Here is a 23,112-nt window from a genome sequence, read left to right as displayed (position 1 = left end):
AAAGTGAAGGTAGCCAGTAGCACTTTGTGTGCTTTAGAACACAGAAAGACTTCAAACAATTTCTCGGTCTCTAGGACCCATGCTTTGCTCTTTAGCGGTTCGAGGCCTCCTTAGAATGAAGGTGGTTTCATTTTACTGAACTTCTGTGTTAGAGCAATTATGTCATCATTCACATTCGATTCCGGCTGTACCGGAGGAGGTGGAGGTTGTTGGTTCTGTTGTTGCCTTAAGGCCTCAGTCAGCAGTTCAGCTGTTCTTTCTAATCTCGCCATTCTGGCATCAGATGATTCAGTTTCATCAGTAGTTCTTGCATTCTCCATTTCACTATAGGCAATTATGGCAATAATAAACATAGGCAGTTGCATACTTTAAACATATTAACACATTAGCACATATATTCATGTCATGGCCACACACACTTTTTCATGCTCATACAATGCCCTATTTACTTTTCTAGGACATCCTATAGCTCAATTGGACACGTGTGTGCGGTATAACTTATGGTTTAGTATCACTCCGATACCACTCTATCACGACCTAAACCCGCCCCTATGGGTTTAGCACCGTAACCGGCCAGTAATCCGTGATTACCGAAGGCCTGCTTAACAATAGTAACAGTAATACAGAGTACAGGGGCTGGCAGAAGCCAAAACAGTAAATAAAAGATGTCCAATGAGCTGTGATAGTCTGTATGCAAAAAGACTTTTCATAACACATTCACATTCGAAACAAAAGCAGTATGTACATACATCATATATAGGCATTCAGGTTAGGGACCAAATCCCTACCATAACAGTACAGTACAAGTCTATACAGTACTACAAAACAGAGACAGGAGGGTGAACTGAGACACCCCAAAAAGCCTAAGCTTGAACACACTTGGAATCTCGCAGTGAGGCACGTTGGTTGGCTTGACAAAAAGGGAGTTTAACCCAACGCTCCTAGCTCCGATCCGGTGCCTGGACACCTACATATATATATAAACAGTGAGCGAAAGCCCAGTGAATAACAATTATTTAAAGAGGTTAAGAATGAATGTCATTTCAGTCAATAAGCAGTCATATCAGTCATTTAGAAACCATAGCAGTTATATGTGGTACATCCAATAGCAAACAATACAGTAGGTCTTAACAGACCAAACAGTCAGTTGATGGCCATCATAACAGTAAACAGTAGTGGTTCCTAACATGGGAACCGACAGAGATCTCTGTGATAGTAGCAGTAACAGTGCAGTAACAGTAAATTGCTACGGATACCACGGATACAGTTTACAAATAAGACAAACATTCATTCAGTAAGAAATATCATTTCAGAAAATAGTACAGTTGATCATTCAAAAAATATTCATGATTGAACATATCTTTACAACATTGTTATTCACAGAGCACTGGGCTATTAATAGCTAGTGAGCGTCCTCGGATGCCAACCCTACACAGTTACAAAACGAACACACACTAAGTTATACACTTGGGAATCAACGACTTAATCCTTATCTTGACTCGGTGTGGTTCTACATCAATAACCTCATTAAGATGTCTTAACTAGGCCTAGGAATGCCTAGGATGAAATGAGGATGCAAAGATGTACTTTAAAACACTTTGCAAAATTTTCAAAAAACAGGGGTCTCCTTCGAGCGTGGCTTTCTACGCTCGAGCGGACATGCAGATAAAGAAGCTCCGCTCAAGCATGACTTCCTTTGCCCGAGCGGACTGCAAACTCAGGCAAAAGTACTGGATGCATGCAATTCATGCTCGACCTCCGCTCGAGCGTGCATTCCCTCGCTTGAGCGGACTGTAAACACATGCAAAGTACTGGATACATGCATTTCACGCTCGAGCGTTACTTTCCACGCTTGAGTGGACTGCATGTACTCAGAGTGTACGCTCGAGCGTGAAGTTCCTCGCTCGAGCATGGATCAAAAATCTGAAATTTCCAAATTTGTCTCCAAGCACAAAACTCAATCTTTAAAGCATCAAATTCGATCCTTTTGAGCCCATTTTCTGGAAAAAAAACTTTAAAACTCATAATATGACATGTTTCAAAGATCAATTTGCAAGATCAAGCCCAAAGGTAGTTCAATTGAACCCATTTCCAAACAAAACTTCAAGAACATGATGTACATGCAACATGCAAGTGTTCAAATGAAATCAAAGCTTCAAATACTTGATCAAATGAGTCAATTTACTCAAAAACATGATGAATTCATGGAACATAGCTAGGATAGAGACATGCATGTAAGAATTTCCATGAAAACAACCTCAAAACATAACAATGTGTACATGCATGCATGATTTAGCTCACTATTCCACATTTTAAGCCATAACTTGGCTTTAGACTTTAACATTATTCTAAACCATGCAAGAACCAACTCAATTCATAAACAAGAAGGTAAAAGCTCTACCTTAAGTCTTCGAGTTCAAGAAGGGAAGCTCAATTTTTGCAATTATCCTCTAAATCTTCTAAGCCTCCAAGTCAAATCTCAATTGAAGCCAAGTTTTCTCCTCTCTCACTCTTTCCTACGGTTTTGGGTCTTGAATAATGGTTGAAGAGGTGCTAATGCTAGCATATAAGAGTCAACTAAATGGTCCTAGAATTGTCCACTAAGTGGCAATTTGGTAAATAAGCCCACTAATGCAATTTAACATTATTTAATCTAATTTAATCATACCAAATCAAATTTCAACTAAATTTACCATAAAATCACATTAATTCTAATTAATAGAAAACACTAATCAGTTCCGAATTTGGCCGCTGATAAGGCCTTCAATTTGCAGTTTAAAACACAAAACATGAGCAGATCATTTAGCAGTCAAACAGATAAATATGCATTTAAACTAATACGCTCAATCAATCAATTCAGAATTTCATTCAATCAGTTACTTAACATGCTTAATCATAGATTAGCACTAATCAGTAGTGAGGGTTGTCACATTTAGTCCCGTGGAAAAAACGCAATGTAAGTATAGAATCTCAGATAAATGGCTTGAATAGAACCAAAAAAACTAACTTTCAAAGACAAGTTTTCAAGAACCCATAAACCCAGAAACATTTCAATTCAGAAGTCTCATAAATTCAATTCTATTAACCAAACATTTGAAAGAAAAAGAAAAAAAAAATCTACTAAATAAACACAAACAAAATCATAGTACTTGCCATTGACACATTTTATCGAATTCTTCAGGGACAACAAAAATGAATGATATGACATTGACAAATTTTCTCCTGTTCAATGCAGGTAATTGAAAATTATACCAAATTGATACAACACTTAAAGAGTTTGAATCAAATTGTTTAATTTAAAAGTATAAGGATTACAGTGAAATTAAAAATAAATACAGGGGTAAAAAGTATAATTAACCCCGTTTTTTTTTTTTTTTTTGGTGGTTACGTTGAAGGCTAAAGCCTTATGGAGGAGGAAGTCTTGCCTAGCAATACTTGAATGTGGAAAACCCCTAGTGAGGCACATGGGTTGTGGCCAACTAAGCTAGTCCGTGTTGGTTGACAAATGATTTCTATTTGAAGGAACATGATTTTTTCTTACAAAATTTTTATACGTAATTCTTGATCAGTAAATGATGTATCAATGACATTTTTGAAAATATAAACCAAACTTGAAGGACTTTTCACTTTAAATTGACAAAAATCAAAGATAGCCAACCATTCTGTATTAATTTTCTGTGACAATTTTTCTTTGTATATCACTGCCGCTGTAAAAAAAAATGATGATGAAAACAGAACTATATCCAAGTCCCAATCCAACAATATAAAGATGACCTATCTGAGTTGCTTGCTATAATTCAAAATCTATAATCTTTTCATTAGATAAAATTGCTTGAGCACTCACCTCCAAGAATAAGCTTCAATTTTCCAGATTCAATAGCCTTTAGAGCAGACAAGTCGCAGGAAATTTTTCTTCACAGGACTCTGCTACAATGTATATGTAGACGTCCCCGAACGTCCCGGGAGGGAATCCCGTTTTGTTCATTTGGGCTCACTACAGTTCGGACTCAAATGTCATGGTTCTTAATCTGATCTTGCAAAGTGCAATGCAAGATTGATAAATCACCAAAGAGTCCAAGTCCGACAAATCGTTTTGAAAAACAGATTTTTAGAAAGAAGTGCCAAACATGGACTACTTTGCCAGATATAGAGTCGTTACCTAAATGTTTTATTTTGGGGGAATTTAGGAAACCCTGACTCGTGCCTAAGGCCACGTGTCCGTCATCACCAAAGTTACCTCGGCTCGGGAACTTGGGTACAATTGGGGAAGGTCAGCTATGAGCACCCCAGAATTACTATGTGATGCGCGCAGCAAAACAAGTATAGACTAGATCGACTAATTTGGAACAAAGCATCGCATATCCGTTTGTTTGGAAAATGATTTGAAGTTTGCTACTCGTAAGTAGGCTAAAACACGGATTTCAATGAATTATCCCAATTCAAGCAATCCAACCTTCACCCATAGGCATTCAGGCAGTTATATCACATAAGCAATTAGCCTCATGGAAAGCATGCTGTCATGTTAACATTCACACTCATGCGAGATGCTAAAGCATAAACACTTACAGTGTACTCCGAGCCAAAACAAGAAACTAGTTAGTAATCATGCATGATCCTAGTTCATGTTAAGATGACTAATGCAACGCATGCAAAATGCAACTAAGATAGGCTCGGTTATCCTAAGAATGGCATATGAGGTGCGACAATCCAATGCATGTATTCAACTTGGAATTGAAATACAATACAGTTAGCATGATGCGCCGAACCCGGTGCATGTAATACAGATGAATGATGCAAACATGCTATCATAAGTATGCTAATTTAAACGTGCCCTAAAACTAACCATTGAAAGCAGGTAAGTAAAAATGAGAAAGAAGTGAGTCTAGAAGACATGCACACACTCACGCACACTTATTACAACATTGCCCTCTCTCGGAGGGACCGAAAGAATAATACAAATTAACTAACTAACAAGCTAATTAATTATTACACAACACGTAACTAATTAAATGAATTAATTAAGCTAAGAAAGCAGTAAAGAGGCCTCGGGAAGAGGGATGAATGCATGCATGTTCGGTTTCACTCGGAAATCCATCGCCATACTCATGCTACCTCTGTTTACACTGCTCTGCACTTCTGAAAACTGCACAAGTCTCCAGGATGTTTCTGAACCACCTTCTGAGCACTGTGGAAGGTCACCGGCCATGGGAAACTGGTCATCGACCATGTGTGAAGCTCTCGGCTAACAATACATGGCCGGCCGGCACTGAAGATGGCCGACCGGCCATCTCTTCCTGCAGAATCCTGTTTTGCTGCAGCAGAGGGCAAACAGAGCATGGCAATGCATTTTCAAAGCAATGTATGTACAACCACCCTCCCTATCATGTTTAAGACTCAAGGGAGTGTAGTCCTCGACCCTCGGATCATCAATCACGCATTTCGATGCATGATGGCCAAAGAAGCCAAGTGTGTAACTCGATATGGAATGAAATGCACAAAACACATAAAGGGCCTTAACCTCTATCATGATTGATCAAGAGGCAAGGGATGCACACACAATGCAATGCAACCTAGGCAAGCATGCAAATAACCCAAGTATGCAACAAATCTAATGCAACATGAGCATGTTAACATGCAATATGCAATAGGCATACAACCTAAACATGTGGACATGTATAGCATGCAACAACATGCAAAATGAAACAAGAATGCAACAACATGGTGAGATGGACTTACACTAACATGGGTAGCTCTCAAGCATGCCAAAATCAGTGGCCAAAATGCTAAGGGATAAGGGACAAAACCACATACAAACATGTATGCTAATGGCCCATCACTTTAAGCATAAAGGGGCAACTCTTAAACACACTTAAAAGAGGATGAACATGGACAAATGGCATACATTGTAAGCTCTGAAATCATGTTAGAAATGGTGCCAAACCAACTAAACAAATCAAGCAAAGCATGCAGCCAAACCCAAAACTTGAAACCAGCCAAAGGACTCAAACCAAGGCTACATAAAGCAAGCCCCAAAGGGCCAATAGGACCTAAAACAGTCCTAAGGCAAGTCCAAATAAGCCTAAAACATGCGAGGAAAGAAGCCAAAACATGGTAGGACACAACTCCCAAAACATGAGGCATGCAAAACCAACAAAGAGGTGTTACACTACACCTAAGACAACCAAACATGGCATGATTCAAGCAACAAAAATCAGAGATATGACATGTTAAAATGAGCCCAAAAAATCCACTTAGATGGCATCTAAATGGTCTAAGCATGATGGCATACACAATGGTCCAAACATGGAGCATAAAATAACAACTCTTTAAGGCATTAAAGGAGCATCAAATGTAAGTAAACAAGCATGTCACATGGACTGAAATGGCATGGTAAGTGACTCCAAATCACTGAAATAAGCCAAGTAATGCATGTTAGGGGGTTCAAAACTCAAAGCCTACAAGCTAAATTGCATGGTAGCTATACAAAGCAATTCATGGACAACCAAAACAACCAAAATCAGAGCTCAAGCATGTTAAAACAAGGCTAGAAACTTCACAAAGTTGAGCCAAAATCATGCTAAAAACACATGTTACAACATGATGCATGTTAAGGCCAAAACATGGGATTACAAGACAAGTGTATGGAGCATACATGGCATGTCTAAACCAACTTAAAATAGTGCTATATCATGGCGAAATAACACCAAATATCAACTAAGACATGGCCAACATGAACTTAAACAAGGTGCTCACACATGAGGCAAATATGACAAGTATCGAAGACAACAAGGAGAAGGGATGACCCTCTCCTTCTTAGGACCTCAAAACACCAGAGGGATTTCAGTGGTGACAAGGCCAATATAAGGTGGTCCCAAAACTCACAAAAAAGGCACAAAAATGAGGCCAAACAAGGCCTAAGAGGGGGGAAACAACCCCAAACACAAAAGTGATCTTAAACAAACTTCAAAAGTATGCAAAAACAGAACTTTTATCAGTTATACACTAAGCTCAAAACAACATGCAAGATAGGCTAAAAGCTTGTGCAAAAATGGGAAATAAAGAGGGAGAAAAGAGATTACCCTTGAAGCTCAACAAGACCAGCAGCTTCTTGGACCAAAAACCAGCTCTTTGAGACCTCTCAAGACCCTCCAAGAACCTTAGGTCAAAGGTGGAGGTGTATGGCTATGAGGTGTGGTGCTAAAGGCCAAGAACAAACACTTTCTAAGCTTAAATTATAGAGACAAAGAGAGATATATACTTCTTGCCTTAAACACATTTTTGGAACCTCTCTAAAAGAGAGGGAGGCCCTCTCTTATAGAGAAGCTAAAGAGGTTCAAGCTTCTTGGAGAAGCTAAAGAGGTTCAAGCTTCCTCAAGAAGCTAAAACAAAGGTTCAAAAGGTTCAAGCTTCCTCAAGAAGCTTAAAACAAGAGTTCAAAAGGTTCAAGCTTCCTCAAGAAGCTAAAACAAATGGTGCAAATCCTCCATACACGTGTATGGAGGGCAGGGTCTATGCCATCTGGCACTTAATATCTGCATAAAGCAGATGAACAGGGTTCGGCCAGCAGAAAAGGCCGATCGACCAACACAAAGGGCCGGCCGACTAAATGCATTACCGACCGGCCATCACTTTTGGTTGGTAGCAATAAAACAAGGCCGGTGGCCTCAGGCCATGGCCGGTGATGCGTGGGGATAGCCAACAAGTCATTTTCTGCCCTCAAGTGCAAAGACCACAAGTCCTTGGTCCAACCAAGCACAAAACAAATAAGTCGAGAGATCTTGAGGCAAGGCGCGCGACCGAGACCTCCGAGAACTCAAGACGAACACGAACATGGATGATCATCGAGTGTTCAAACGATGACGTCCAAGTCTTGAGGAAGGTCAAAAATGGGGTGTCTACAGTATAGAGGACTCTTTTGAAGAGACTCATTCTTGTTGAAGATCTCTATCAACAACATAGTCAAATCAGTTGCTGCCTCTTCATCAGTTTTCACAAACAGCTTTGTATCCTCCACAAAATTGAATCTAGTCCCAACTGGATTATCCTATATAGGTTAAAATGTTAAAAATTAAATTAATTATAATAAAAAAAAAATCTCTCTATTAAAAAAAAAACCCAACAATTTCAATTTAATCAAAATCACTAATGCTAAAAACACATTCTGTGATCTATATTCTGTGTTGCTATAATTTCTTTTATTGTGGTTGTGGTTTGGCAGCGAGTTTACCTTTAGGCTGTGTTGGATCTTGAATTTGAGTAGGGATTTATGAAAGGAAAAGAAGAAAAAAAAACTTTTATTTCTTATATGGAAGGTGTATGTATATGTATGCAGTTTGTGGCAATTTGGAATACAAGTCTAGGAAACCCAGTCATAGGAAAATAGGGCACTCTTGTTGATGCTTTAACTAAGAACTCACCCTTAAAATGTTCATCTGATTGATAATAATTCTGAAACGTTGATGCTCTGTCTTGCCTCGTCACTCTTTGTTCACAGTCGCTGCTACTCGTCACTCCGGCGAAGGCCGTCGTTCACCCTCGTCACTCTGCGAAGGCCGTCGTTCACCCTCCTTCACCCCGGCAATGCTGAATGATTTTGATTTGAGGATTTTGGGGATTTTAGGATTTTGGTTTTAATAGATGGATCAATGGATTTGGCAACAGTACATTAGGTTGGGATTTTGGGGATTTGGTTTGGTGATTTTAGGGATTTTGGTTTCAGATGGATTTTGATTTGAGGATTTTGGGGATTTTAGGGACTTTGGGACACATGACCGCGAATGGGATAAAAATGAGCGGGATATCAAATATTTATTTTTTTGTGACGGCATATTTCAACCGTCACAAATGATACATAATTAACAAACGAAAACGACGTCATTTTACCCATAGTTTTTTGCGATGGGCTTCTGCCGTCACAGAGGGTCCACCATTTGCGACAGTAACTTCTTACCGTCGCTAAATAATACTTTTTGCGACGGTATACAGTGCGTCGCAAATGTTCCTGCATTTTTCTTTTACAATCATTAGTGACGAAGGTCAGCCCCGTCGCAAAAGGCCATTTTTCTAGACGGCAGATACACGCCGTCGCAAAAGACATTTTTGGCGACGGCAACTATACTGCATGTAGACGTCCCCGAACGTCCCGGGAGGATGAGTCCCCACCGTTTTGTTCGTTTTGCGGGTCTACTACAGTTCGGACTCAAATTGTCACGGTTCTTAATCTAAACCAAAGAGTTCAAATCCGGCAAATCATTTTGAGAAACAGATTTTTAGAAAAGAAGTGCCAAACATGGACTGCTTTGCCAGATACAGAGTCACCACCTAAATATTTTTTATGGGAGAATTTAGGAAACCCTGACTCGGTGCCAAAGGCCACGTGTCCGTCATCACCAAAGTTGCCTCGGCTCGGGAACTTGGGTACGATTGGGGAAGGTCAGCTATGAGCACCCCCTCTCGCTCGATCAAAGATCTGCCTCTACTAACCGTGATATCCAGTTTTGAAAACGTTATGTGTTCTTATTCTATTTATTAGCCTAGAATTACTATGTTATGCGCGCAGCAAAAAAGTATAGACCAAATCGCCTAAATTGGAACAAAACATTACATGTTCGTTTTGAAGATGGTTGGCAACTCGTAAGTAGGCTAAAATGCAGGTTTTGCCACCCTCGAGTGGGCTTTTAGAAAAGATGGTTTTGCCACCATCTAGTGGGCTTAAAACTCCCAGTTTTAATGCATTATTCCAATTTAGGTAATTCAACTTCCATCCACAGGCATCCAAGTAGTTATATCACATAAGTAACTAGCCTCATGGTAATCATGCTGTTATGGCAACACTCACACGCATGCGGTATGCTAAAGCATAAATACTTACAATGTACACCGTGCCAAAACAATAAACTAGTTAGCAAACATGCGTGATCCTAGTTCATGTTAAAGTGGCTAATGCAACGCATACAAAATGCGATTAAGATAGGCTCGGCTAATCTATAATGACATGTGAAATGCTACAACAAATCACGTATTCAATTTGGAATTGAAATACAAATGCAGTTAGAATGATGCACCGAGCCCGGTGCATGCAAGACAAATGTATGAATGCACACATGCATAGCATAAGGTATGCAAAAATAAATATGCCCTAACACTAACCATCGAAAGCAGGTAAGTAAAAGGGAGAAAGAAGTGGGGATTGGAAGACATGTACACACGCACCCACACTTATTACAAATTCGCCCTCGCTCGGAGGGACCAAAAGAATAATACAATTAATTAACTACAAGCTAACTAATTATTACAGTCCGTTAACTAGTTAAGAAAATTAACTAATCTAGGAAAACAGTAAACAGCCTTGGGAAGAGGGCCCCATGCAATGTATGCGCAGTTCTGCTCGGAAAGTCACAGCCATGCACAAGTTGCCTCCACTTTGACTGTTATCCTCCTTTGAAGACTGCACAAGTCCCAGGGTTGCTTCTCTGAATGCTTCGGAACATCACCGGCTAAGGGGATTTGCCACCGGCCATGGAGAATGACCACCGGACTCTGATTGAGATATCGGCCACTGATGGATGGCCGATCGGCCAAATCTTCCTGCAGAATTTGTTTTGACAGCAGCAGAGGGCAAAACATGGCATGGCAATGCATTTCAAGCAATGTTTGCACTAACCACACTCCTTATCATGTTTATGACTCAAAGGAGGATGGTGCTTGACCCTCGGACCACCAATCGCGCATTTCAATGCGTGATGGCCCAAGAAACCAAGTTGTGCATTTTGATTTCAAATGACATGCAAACCAATTAAACACATAAAGCCCAACCTCTATCATACTCAATTCAAGAGGAAAAGCATGCATGCTCTATGCAATGCAACCTAGGCATGGAGGCTAAGTATGCAACATGAACATGAGGACAAGTATGCAAGTTAGCAAACATACAAAGTGTAATCTTAACCATGCACACATGCAAGGCATGTAACATGTTAGGAAACTTAGCAAGAAATGCATGCCAAATGCAACACCATTTAAACATGCAACAAAATGTCATGAGCCAAGTACCTAAGCATACAAACATGCATGCAAACATGGTTGAATACCTAAGCATATAGAAGCAACTTTCAAGCACACTTAAAATGGGCAAACATTGGCACATAGCATACATGATAAGCTTTGAAAAACATGTAGAAGATGATGCCAAATCAACCTACCAATGCAAGCAAAGCATGCATCCAAGCCCAAGGACTTAAACTATGATCATATGACACACGACGCAAATGATCAAAGTGAATCAAAACAGTCCCAAATCATGCCAAATTAAGGTCAAAGACACACCTAGATGGCATCTAAATGGCCTATACATGGAAGCATACAAAAGGGGCCAAACATGGAGCATAAGATGCCAACCTCTTAAAGCATTAAAGGAGCATCAACTGTAAGCATACAAGCATGCTATAAGGACTGAAATGGCATGATAAGTGGTTCCAAACCATTGAAACAAAGCAAGTAAAGCATGCTAGGGGGGTCAACACTCAAGGCCTACAAGGGAGATTGCATGGTAGCTATACAAAGCAAAGCATGGATGACCCAAATGACCAAAAATAGACCTTAAGCACACTAAAACATGCATAAAAGCTTCACAAAGCTAAGCCAAAACAAGTAAGCATAGTGGTCTAAATGCTAGATAGATGTTAAGTCAGTTTCATGGCATTACAAGACAAGTATGCAAAGCAAGCATGGTGTGTCTAAACCAAGTAAAAAGAGTGCTATATCATGGCAAAATCAGCACAAATAACACTTAATACATGGCCAACATGAACTTAAAAATGGTGCTTACACATGAGGCTAAAATGGCACTTTTTGAAGACAACAAGGAGAGGGGATGGCCCTCTCCTTCTTAGGACCTTAAGACACCATCCTCACCACTGAAATCCCTCAAGATTTCAGTGGTGAGGAGGCCTAAACAAGGTGATCCCGAAGCTCACCAAAAATAGCACAAAATAGGGCCAAACAAAGCCTAAGAGGGGGTAAACGACCCCAAACACAAAAGTGACCTTAATGAAGTATCTTAAACACAAAAAAACAGAACTTTTTTATGTTATACACAAAGCCCAAATCAGCAAGCAAGACAGGCTAAAAGGGTATATAAAAACGGGAATAAAGAGGGAAAAGGGGTTACCTTTGAAGACCAGCAAGAACTAGCAGCCTTTAGACCCAAAAATGCAACCCTCAACCTCTGAAAACAAGATCCAAGAACCTCCAAGTGATGATGGAAGTGTGTGGCTATGAAGTGGTGTGCAATAGGCCAAAAACAAGACCCTTTTGGACCCTCTAACCCACCCAAATGTAGAGAGAGAGGGAGATATAGAGAGAGAGTGATATATATATCTTATATATCAGATTTTTCCAACCCTCTAAAAGGGAGGAGAGGCCCTCTTTTCATAGAGAAACCAAGGGGGCAAAGCTTCTCTTAGAAGCTTTGAGCAAAAAGGCCAAGCTTCTCTTAGAAGCTTGGAGCAAAAGGGCCAAGCTTCTTGGAGAAGCTAGGCAAAGGGGTCAAGAGGTTCAAGCTTCTTGGAGAAGCTAAAAAATGGTCAAGCTTCTTGGAGAAGCCAAAAAAAGGGTCAACCTTCTTGGAGAAGCTAAAAAGGGTCAAAAGGTTCAAGCTTCTTGGAGAAGCCAAAAAAGGGTCAAGCTTCTTGGAGAAGCTAAAAAGGGTCAAGCTTATTGGAGAAGCTAAAAAGGGTCAAAAGGTTCAAGCTTCTTGGAGAAGCTAAAAAAGGGTCAAGCTTCTTGGAGAAGCCAAAAAAGGGTCAAGCTTCTTGGTGAAGCTAAAAAGGTTCAAGCTTCCTCAAGAAGCTAAAAAAAAGTTCAAAAGGGTCAAGCTCCCTCAAGAAAAGGTCTCGGTCAGGAAAAGTGGCCGATTAATCAAAAACAGTGGCCGGCCGACCAAACACAATGCCGACCGACCATCAATAGTGCCGACCGGCCATCACCAATGGCCGGTGGCAAGGAAACAAGGCCGGTGGCCTCAAGCCATGGCCGGTGAGGTGTGGGGATAGCCTATAAGCTACTTCCTACCCTCAGAAGCAAAACAACAAGTGTTTGGTGCAAAACCAGACACAAAACAGTTGAGTCGAGAGATCCTGAGGCAGGGCGCGTAGCCGAGACCTCCGGGAACTCAAGACGAACACGAACAAGGATGATCATCGAGTGTTCAAACGATGACGTCCAAGTCTTGAGGACGGTCAAAAATGGGGTGTCTACAGTTTCCCCTCTTTGACAGAACTCGAGTGTCATAAAAATGACGGGAGTGAGTGTCAAAGCCCAGAGACGACCCATTTTTGACAAGGCCGAAGACTTAGACAAAAGCATACAAGCTACAAATAAAGGTATGCGCCCGAGGGCCGGGGCAAAATGCAAGACAATGCACAAAGCCGAGCATAACTTATGATTATGCAAGAAACATAAGGACGTATCCCGGTGTTTCGGAAAGGTATAAGCATTGGAACGTATTCCAAATGCTCTTAACCAAAGAGGGAGATACATAGGGACATATCCCGGTGTTTCGAAACGAATGAGAAACATAGGGACGTATCCCGGTGTTTCAGAAAAAGAAGGAGAAACATAGGGACGTATCCCGATGTTTCAGAAAAAGAGAAGAAACATATGGACATATCCCGGTGTTTCAGAAAGAAGGGAGAAGAAACATAGGGACGTATCCCAGTATTTTGAAAAGAAGAGAGAAACGTAGGGACGTATCCCGGTGTTTCGCAAGGAATGTGAAACGTAGGGACGTATCCCGGTGTTTCGGAAGGAGAGAGAAACATAGGGACGTATCCCGGTGTTTCGGAAGGAAAGAGAAACATAGGGACGTATCCCGGTGTTTTGGAAAAAGAGAAAGAAACATAGGGACGTATCCCGGAGTTTCGGAAGGAACGAGAAACATAGGGACATATCCCAGAGTTTCGCAAGGAACGAGAAACATAGGGACGTATTCCGGAGTTTCGGAAGGAATGAGAAACATAGGGACGTATCCCGGAGTTTCGCAAGGAACGAGAAACATAGGGACATATCCCGGAGTTCCGCAAGGAATGAGAAACGTAGGAACGTATCCCGGTGCTTCGCAAGGAATGAGAAACATAGGGACGTATCCCGGTGTTTCAAAAAGGGAGAGAAACGTGGAGACGTATCCCGGTGTTCCGCAAAAGGGATAGAAATATAAGGACATATCCCGGTGCTTCGAAAAGAAGAAGAAACATAGGGACGTATCCCGGTGTTTCGGAAGGAAGGAGAAACATAGGGACATATCCCGGTGTTTCGGAAGGAAGGAGAAACATAGGGACGTATCCCGGTGTTTCAGAAAAAGAAGGAGAAACATAGGGACGTATCCCGGGTGTTTCGAAAAGGAGAAGAAACATAGGGACGTATCCCAGGTGTTTCAAAAAGGAGAAGAAACATAGGGACGTATCCCAGTGTTTCAAAGTGGTTCAAGCATCGGAACGTATTCCAAATGCTCTTAACCAAAGAAGGAGAAACATAGGAACATATCCCGGGTGTTTCGAAAAGAGAGAAATGTAGGGACGTATCCCGGTCTTTCGAATTGAGTGAGAAACATAGGGACGTATCCCGGGGTTTCAGAAAGAAGGAGGAGAAACATAGGGACGTATCCCGGTATTTCGAAAAGAGAGAGAAACATAGGGACGTATCCCAGTGTTTCGGAATGAAGAAGAAACTTAGGGACGTATCCCGGTGTTTCGGAAAGAGAGCGAAACGTAGGGACGTATCCCGGGGTTTCGAAAAGAAGGAGAAGAAACATAGAGACGTATCCCGGTGTTTCGAAAAGAGAGAGAAACATAGGGACGTATCCCAGTGTTTCGGAACTAAAGAGTGTGCATAACAATGCAATTAAACTGTACATAACAATGCAAGTAGAATGTGCGTGACAACGCAAGTGAAAATGTGCATGACAATGCAAATATAATGTGCATAACAATGCAGGTGTAACAGTGCATAACAATGCAGGTGTAGCAGTGCATAACAATGCTAGATAAATGTGCATAACAATGCAACAAATGGTGTGCATAACGATGCGATGAATGTGCAACTTCAAAAACGCGTTTGAAACAAAATGCCGAATAAGGAAATACAAGCCTTAACGAGACCAAATCCAAACGTGACCTCAGATTTATCTCTCGGAGGGGTTTGTAACACACTCCGCCTGAAAAGGGGTACACCCTGTTTATATTGGCGGGAGATAACATCTGCTGCTATTTTAATTGCCATTCTGACTTGAAGTAGGCTTAAGCTTGGAGTAGAGGCACACTCATTCTTCGGAGCACTGACAAGGCCTGAAGAGGTACATCCGGAGTACAATCACGGAATTTGCTGAAGGTGAAACACACTCAGATGCTTCGATTTTCCCTCTTTTCTTTTGCTTTGTAGTCTGGAACCCATATAACTTCAAATAGGTCCTTGTTTTACTGTTCTTGCATGACCTAGGTTGAACCCTGCGGTTTTAAGAAAGAACAAATTCTTGTTTTGCACAAGTGTAGAGAATGGCACAGCACTCTGAGCACAAAACGATTCATTTTTGAAATTGAGGATGAGTTCTCAACCGGGTATTGAGCCTACAACTGACCACAACCAAAAGGACTCAAAAATGGAAAACAAAGGTAAAATAACCTAAATACAACGAGACACGCTCAGAACGACTCAAAACAAGATTTGAGACAAACAAAACAAAAGGCACGACATACAGACGTGCACAGGGAGCCTGTTTCTTCAGGTATTGTTTCTCACCCTTTCTTATTTGTGATTCTCACATCACTCGGCCCTCAAGCTCTATTTTTCTGAAAAAGCCCTTTTTCTCACTTTTTTTTCTCAGCGCACATCTCTCTATTCTTCAATCTCTCATTTTTTTGTCCCTTCCCTGGGTGGTTGATGGATAAACAGAAAGTTGTGGGCTCTTGCCCCTAGCATTCTGCTAGATTCTTCTTCTTGTTCACAACAGTGAGTTTTTTCCACAGAGGGGCTGCGCTATAATTGGGTGTGTAGCAAATCTACAGCTGACATCGGTTGACGATGCTCTACTGGGGAGTTTGGACGTGATCAGATCTGTCCAGATAAGGGAGTGGAATATCTTGTCCCATCCCGGTTCGTGCTTCGCACTTGGCTTGATACCTCGTTGCTTGGAAGATTGAGAGAGCTTTCAGCCCTTTTGCGGTTAACTTCAGTGGTGCCCTTTTCTGGTGAATACGGTGCCCTTTCGGCAAGTAGAGTGCCCTTTCTGGCAAGTATGTTGACAACGGGAGAAAGACAGAACACCTGACTCAACTGTGCCCCTATTTTATCATTTTGACCATTTTTTGTTTTTGCTTTCTACTAAAACAATCTTAACCAATACGAGAGTTAGATTAACATATTTGTTCGATTTTTGATTTGAAAATCATGCAAGTTAGGTTATGAGCACTGAAAATTTTCCCTTTTTGGGTCCAAGAAATGGTCCAGTTTTGGAAAAGATGGAATAATTTTCGAGGGATCAGTCAACCTCAGTAAAAATTCTCAAAAATTTTTTTTGCAAACGGCCACTGTTCAACGAGGACAGAACCTACTCTTGAGATGCACGACCTCGGATCGGAGGCAATGGAAAATTGCCCCTTGTCTGAAGGACACTGCATGGCAACGAAAAGTTGCCCCTTGTTTGAACGGCACCGCAGCGCATTGAATGGCAACGGAAACTTGCCCCTTGTTTGAATGGCACCGCAGCGCACTGCAATCAATCCTCAGAGTGACAATCACAACCGAACTCTCGGATACAGAGAAGGCAAAGACAATCAAAACCATTACATGGACACAATCGATTTTAGAGGTGTTTGTGGCTGGACTTCAGAATGAAGTTGCCTACGTATCCCAAACATGGGAATCAAGCCTTACGTAGTTCCAGTTTAAGGTACGCTCGGGTATTAACCTCTCCTTTTGCGCCCTAACTTTTGCCAAGGCCGCCCTTTGCGGGTTTTCAACCTTGCGAGTTCTGTTTTTCTTTTCTTTTCAATTCTTTTCTATTTCTCTTTTTTTCTTATCTTTTCTTTTCTTTTTTCCTTTTCTTTTTTCATCTTTTCTTCATTCTTTGCTTTTTTTTTCTCTTTTTTTTCTTTTTTTTTTCTTTTTTTTCTTGCTCTAACTTTTGCCTGGGTCGCCCTTCCGGGTTTTCGGCCCAGCGAGCCTCTCAAGGGTAAACGTGTAACTTTGTTCATGTCAAATGGTTTTGAGATCCCGAAGTCATCTGAATCCAGGAGAATGGTTGTTGTTCGCTGACGATGTAGGAGTCCATCCAATGGGGGGCTGGATTTGCCCCTAGTGTTGTGGATCGGAACTCAGTTTTTCTTCAGCAATACTTTCTTCTTTCCTCCCTCTGGGATTTGGCATTCTTGCCGACCTTCTTTGATTTGTGGAATGATCCATCTTCGGTTCTTCGAGCACATTTGAAATTCTTTGCCCCTAGTTCCAGGGGTGCTTCTGGTCTAGCTTTGCAAGCTTCTTTTGATGACATCTGGTCTTCTTGATCTGACTTTCTTGTCTCTTGTTCGAGGGCTGCTTTGAATCTGGCCACACAGGCCTCACGTTGTAGTCGACCATTGAACATTCTGAATTTAAGTCCAAGGTTTGACAATGAGGGGTCGAGTCTTGAGGCTGAGAGCGATCCTAGGCTGCACAATCTCAAGAGTGATTCCACACAAGTCTTCGCAGGATCGCGCAAAATAGTTTTTGAAATCTTTTAAGAAAGCGACAAATCACTTGCGCTGAAGACAATGTAGAACCGATCTAGATCAAGTCAGGATCCTTCTCAGTACTCACATTAACAAGCATGATCTTGATCATTAAGTGCTTAGCATGCCTCTCTTTCTCTCAATTGATCAAATTTTGTAAAACCCGAGGAATTCCTTCCTCTTCGTTTTTATCACAATGTTTCGAATTTTTTTTTGGAAAACTTAGGTCGATGCAATGAATTCAAGGCACAGAAAAGACACAGCTTCTAGTCAAATACTGCCATCTCATTTATAATTTCTGGCACAACTGGCACACGGCAAAAGCAAACACAAGAGTGTGAAAATCACTACTGTTCCATTCAGATCTGTTAGCGTAACTGGCTCCTCGGCAGAAACAGACTCAAAAGAAAGCAAAAAAAGACAAGCACAAAACAAGCAAGTGATGTCCGAGGTAACACCCCCGAAATCACCCGACTCTAACAAAACAGGACTGACTCGACACAACAAGACAGACCCGACTAACTCAGTATGAAAAGACTGACTCAATACAAAACGACAAGACTGACCCAATACCCAAGTCGGAAAGTACAAAACTAACATTCACAAATGCTCAAAATAATGCGTGCCAAACGCCACATCTTGGAATAAACTGAACGCCGCTCACAGGTGGTTCATCCCTCGATCACATCACATTATCCCCCACAAGTTCACCGATCAAGTGCCGATAGACTTTGCAGGACCTGGTGCGGGGATGACCTTGTTGTCAATCAAATTTTGTATCTCGTGGCGGAGACGGACGCAACTGTCGGTGTCATGACCGGTTTGTTGATGAAAAGCACAGTACTTAGTCAGGTCATGCTTCGGAGGGAGAGGATCGGGTAAAGGCCGTTGTTCCAACGGTTTCAGATGTCCTTTCCTGAGTAGGACCCCTAGAGCTTTAGACGAAGGCATAAAGAGTGGGGTGAAAACCCTCTTGCCTCGGGGTAGATAGTCCGAAGTTCGGGGGTTTGGATTGGATGCACCAACAAAAGGGGTGGCTGTTCTTGGTGTGGTGGTGGCGACCATGCCCACTTCAGAAGATCTTGCAGCTGCATCACCGCTGGTGGTCGCATTCGAACTGCGGGTAAACGCCCTCCTAGGCTGCTCCTTCTCCTGATCAATAAGGCCCTGCTTCATAGCATCCTCGATCTGTACCCCCATCTCATGCATATCTGAAAAGGTAGGGAAGGGGAGCACGATCATTTTCTGCATTAGTTTGGGTTGGAGGTTACGCACAACCATCCTTATCTGGTCTTTGTCGGAAGGCCTTGTAGCCATCATCGAGGCCTTTGCTCTCCACCACGCCACAAACTCTGAAAAACCCTCTTTTGGCTCTTGGCGGGTGACTTCAAGATCACGAGTTGTGACCTCAATCTGTGTGTTGTAGAAGTATTGATCACTGAAGGCCTCATCCATCTCTTCCCAATTCTGTTTCACAGAGTTCTCCAATTTCGCATACCAGATTGCGGCTATCCCAGACAGGGTCCGGCCAAACAATGATAGCTTCTGTAATCTGGTGAGGCCCATCGGCCTTAGAATGTCTGAAAACAGCCGCAAGTGCACCATAGGATCCCCGGACCCATCGAAACAGTCAATATGTGGCATCTTGAATCTGTCTGGCAGCGTCACAGCTGCGTCGGTATACCCATCCTCAATGTCCGAGATGGATTTCATGCCTTAAGCCTTCTTGAACAACCTTTCAAGCTTGCTCATCTTTAGCGCCGTTGGATCCGTCTCTAACTCAAAAGGGGAGTCCGGTAGGTTGATGGGTGTCTTGGATAGCTAGGGTAGAACCGGGGGCGAAGCTGGCCCGACTGGAATGTCCGTATCATCCTGGACGCAGGTTGCCTCCCCGAGTATGGGAACTCTTGCTGGGGGAGGAGCCTGGTGCGAAGTAGATACTCCAGTTTGCTGCTCCAATCTGGCAATTGTCTCTGCCTGTTGGGCTATGACCACAGCCTGTTGCTTGGCGAATTCTGCTTGACGGACAGTGTCTTGCTGCATGGCTTTCATACTATCCTGGAGTTGGCGCACCATCTCTTCCAGACTCGACATACTGTTCTAATCTAACTAAGCAACCGGTATATCTATGTCGGCAATAGGCTCGGAAATCTCAGCCCGACTACTCAAAGATCACTGATCTGGTAGCTGTTGTACTGGTGGTCTGTGCCTGACTAGCCTTCTCTGGCCCTGATTACCCTTGAACTGAGTCTATGACCTGACAAAGTCTATCAGTACAAGTCCAATGAATCTCGGGGGATATTGGAGCCTTCTGAAGCTATGGTTCCAGGACTACCTTGCAAAAGAGAAAACAGGCAGCATCTCAGCCCAATTTCATTAGAACAGGCATAGGCATAACTGAATAACTGTATTCTACTACTGATCACTATTCTCCAAAATCACTGCCCCAAATCTGAATCTGATACCCGCAGATATAACTGATTCTCAAAACACTGATGCCCGCAGGCCTGATACCCAGACTTGCAAACTGATATATGCATTCTTGTAGAGGCCAACTCCAAAAAGCACATAACAAGCAAATGAGAGCCAAAACACCTCTAAGTTGGGGTAGGGTTTCCCTGTCCTATTTTTTCAGGAGCTAGGGTTTCACTATGCACGCAGCAGTTTTCAAACAACCTAACATCGGGTAAGCAACCTGTCCTAGTTTGGAATAGTCACTATGGATTTCGATATGCACTAGGTCGAATGGTCAAAAAGGGTGCCCTGGTAAAACCAGGGTTTGTGTTCCCATACTGTCACAGCCCACAACCGGTCAGCCTTATGGCAGATGGTAAACACGGTGTCCTAGGCGCACCAATGCACATGCAATGCAAAGAGACACGTAAATGAAATCAAAACAGGATATCATGAGTTCGAGTCAAGTTCTCTAAACTCCCCAACAGAGTCGCCAGAAACTGTAGACGTCCCTGAACGTCCCGGGAGGATGAGTCCCCCCCGTTCTGTTCGTTTTGCGGGTCTACTACAGTTCGGACTCAAATTGTCACGGTTCTTAATCTGAACCAAAGAGTCCAAATTCGGCAAATCGTTCTGAGAAACAGATTTTTAGAAAAGAAATGCCAAACATGGACTGCTTTGCCAGATACAGAGTCGCCACCTAAATATTTTTTATGGGGGAATTTAGGAAACCCTGACTCGGTGCCAAAGGCCACGTGTCCGTCATCACCAAAGTTGCCTCGGCTCGAGAACTTGGGTACGATTGGGGAAGGTCAGCTATGAGCACCCCCTCTCGACCGATCAAAGATCGGCCTCTACTAACCGTGATATCCAGTTTTGAAAACGTTATGTGTTCTTATTCCATTTATTAGCTTAGAATTACTATGTTATGTGCGCAGCAAACAAGTATAGACCAAATCGCCTAAATTGGAACAAAACATTACATGTTCGTTTTAAAGATGGTTTGCTACTCGCAAGTAGGCTAAAATGCAGGTTTTGCCACCCTCAAGTGGGCTTTTAGAAAAGATGGTTTTGCCACCATCTAGTGGGCTTAAAACTCCCAGTTTTAATGCATTATTCCAATTTAGGTAATTCAACCTCCATCCACAGGCATCCAAGCAGTTATATCACATAAGCAACTAGCCTCTTGGTAATCATGCTGTTATGGCAACACTCACACGCATGCGGTATGTTAAATCATAAATACTTACAATGTACTCCGTGCCAAAACAATAAACTAGTTAGCAAACATGCGTGATCCTAGTTCATGTTAAAGTGGCTAATGCAACGCATACAGAATGCGATTAAGATAGGCTCGGCTAATCTATAATGACATGTGAAATGCTACAACTAATCACGTATTCAATTTGGAATTGTAATACAAATGCAGTTAGAATGATGTGCCGAGCTTGGTGCATGCAAGACAAATGTATGAATGCACGCATGCATAGCATAAGGTATGCTAAATTAAATATGCCCTAACACTAACCATCGAAAGCAGGTAAGTAAAAGGGAGAAAGAAGTGGGGATTGGAAGATATGCACACACGCACCCACACTTATTACAAATTCGCCCTCGCTCGGAGGGACCAAAAGAATAATACAATTAATTAACTACGAGCTAACTAATTATTACAGTCCATTAACTAGTTAAGCAAATTAACTAATCTAGGAAAACAGTAAACAGCCTTGGGAAGAGGGCCCCATGCAATGTATGCGCGGTTCCGCTCGAAAAGTCACAGCCATGCACAAGTTGCCTCCACTTTGACTGTTATCCTCCTTTGAAGACTGCACAAGTCCCAGGGTTGCTTCTCTGAATGCTTCGGAACATCACCGGCTAAGGGGATTTGCCACCGGCCATGGAGAATGACCACCGGCCTCTGATTGAGATATCGGCCACTGATGGATGGCCGGTCGGCCAAATCTTCCTGCAGAATCTGTTTTGACAGCAGCAGAGGGCAAAACATGGCATGGCAATGCATTTCAAGCAATGTTTGCACCAACCACACTCCTTATCATGTTTATGACTCAAAGGAGGATGGTGCTTGACCCTCGGACCACCAATCGCGCATTTCAATGCGTGATGGCCCAAGAAACCAAGTTGTGCATTTTGATTTCAAATGACATGCAAACCAATTAAACACATAAAGCCCAACCTCTATCATACTCAATTCAAGAGGAAAAGCATGCATGCTCTATGCAATGCAACCTAGGCATCGAGGCTAAGTATGCAACATGAACATGAGGACAAGTACGCAAGTTAGCAAACATGCAAAGTGTAATCTTAACCATGCACACATGCAAGGCATGTAACATGTTAGGAAACTTAGCAAGAAATGCATGCCAAATGCAACACCATTTAAACATGCAACAAAATGTCATGAGCCAAGTACCTAAGCATACAAACATGCATGCAAACATGGTTGAATACCTAAGCATATAGAAACAACTTTCAAGCACACTTAAAAGGGGCAAACATTGGCACATAGCATACATGATAAGCTTTGAAAAACATGTAGAAGATGATGCCAAATCAACCTACCAATGCAAGCAAAGCATGCATCCAAGCCTAAGGACTTAAACTATGATCATATGACACACGACGCAAATGATCAAAGTGAATCAAAACAGTCCCAAATCATGCCAAATTAAGGTCAAAGACACACCTAGATGGCATCTAAATGGCCTATACATGGAAGCATACAAAAGGGGCCAAACATGGAGCATAAGATACCAACCTCTTAAAGCATTAAAGGAGCATCAAATGCAAGCATACAAGTATGCTATAAGGACTGAAATGGCATGATAAGTGGTTCCAAACCACTGAAACAAAGCAAGTAAAGCATGCTAGGGGGGTCAAC

Source organism: Camellia sinensis, chromosome 6 (assembly GCF_055761805.1).
Source record: "Camellia sinensis isolate YWXY chromosome 6, ASM5576180v1, whole genome shotgun sequence".
Taxonomy (NCBI): domain Eukaryota; kingdom Viridiplantae; phylum Streptophyta; class Magnoliopsida; order Ericales; family Theaceae; genus Camellia; species Camellia sinensis.
This window is presented reverse-complemented; position numbering follows the sequence as displayed.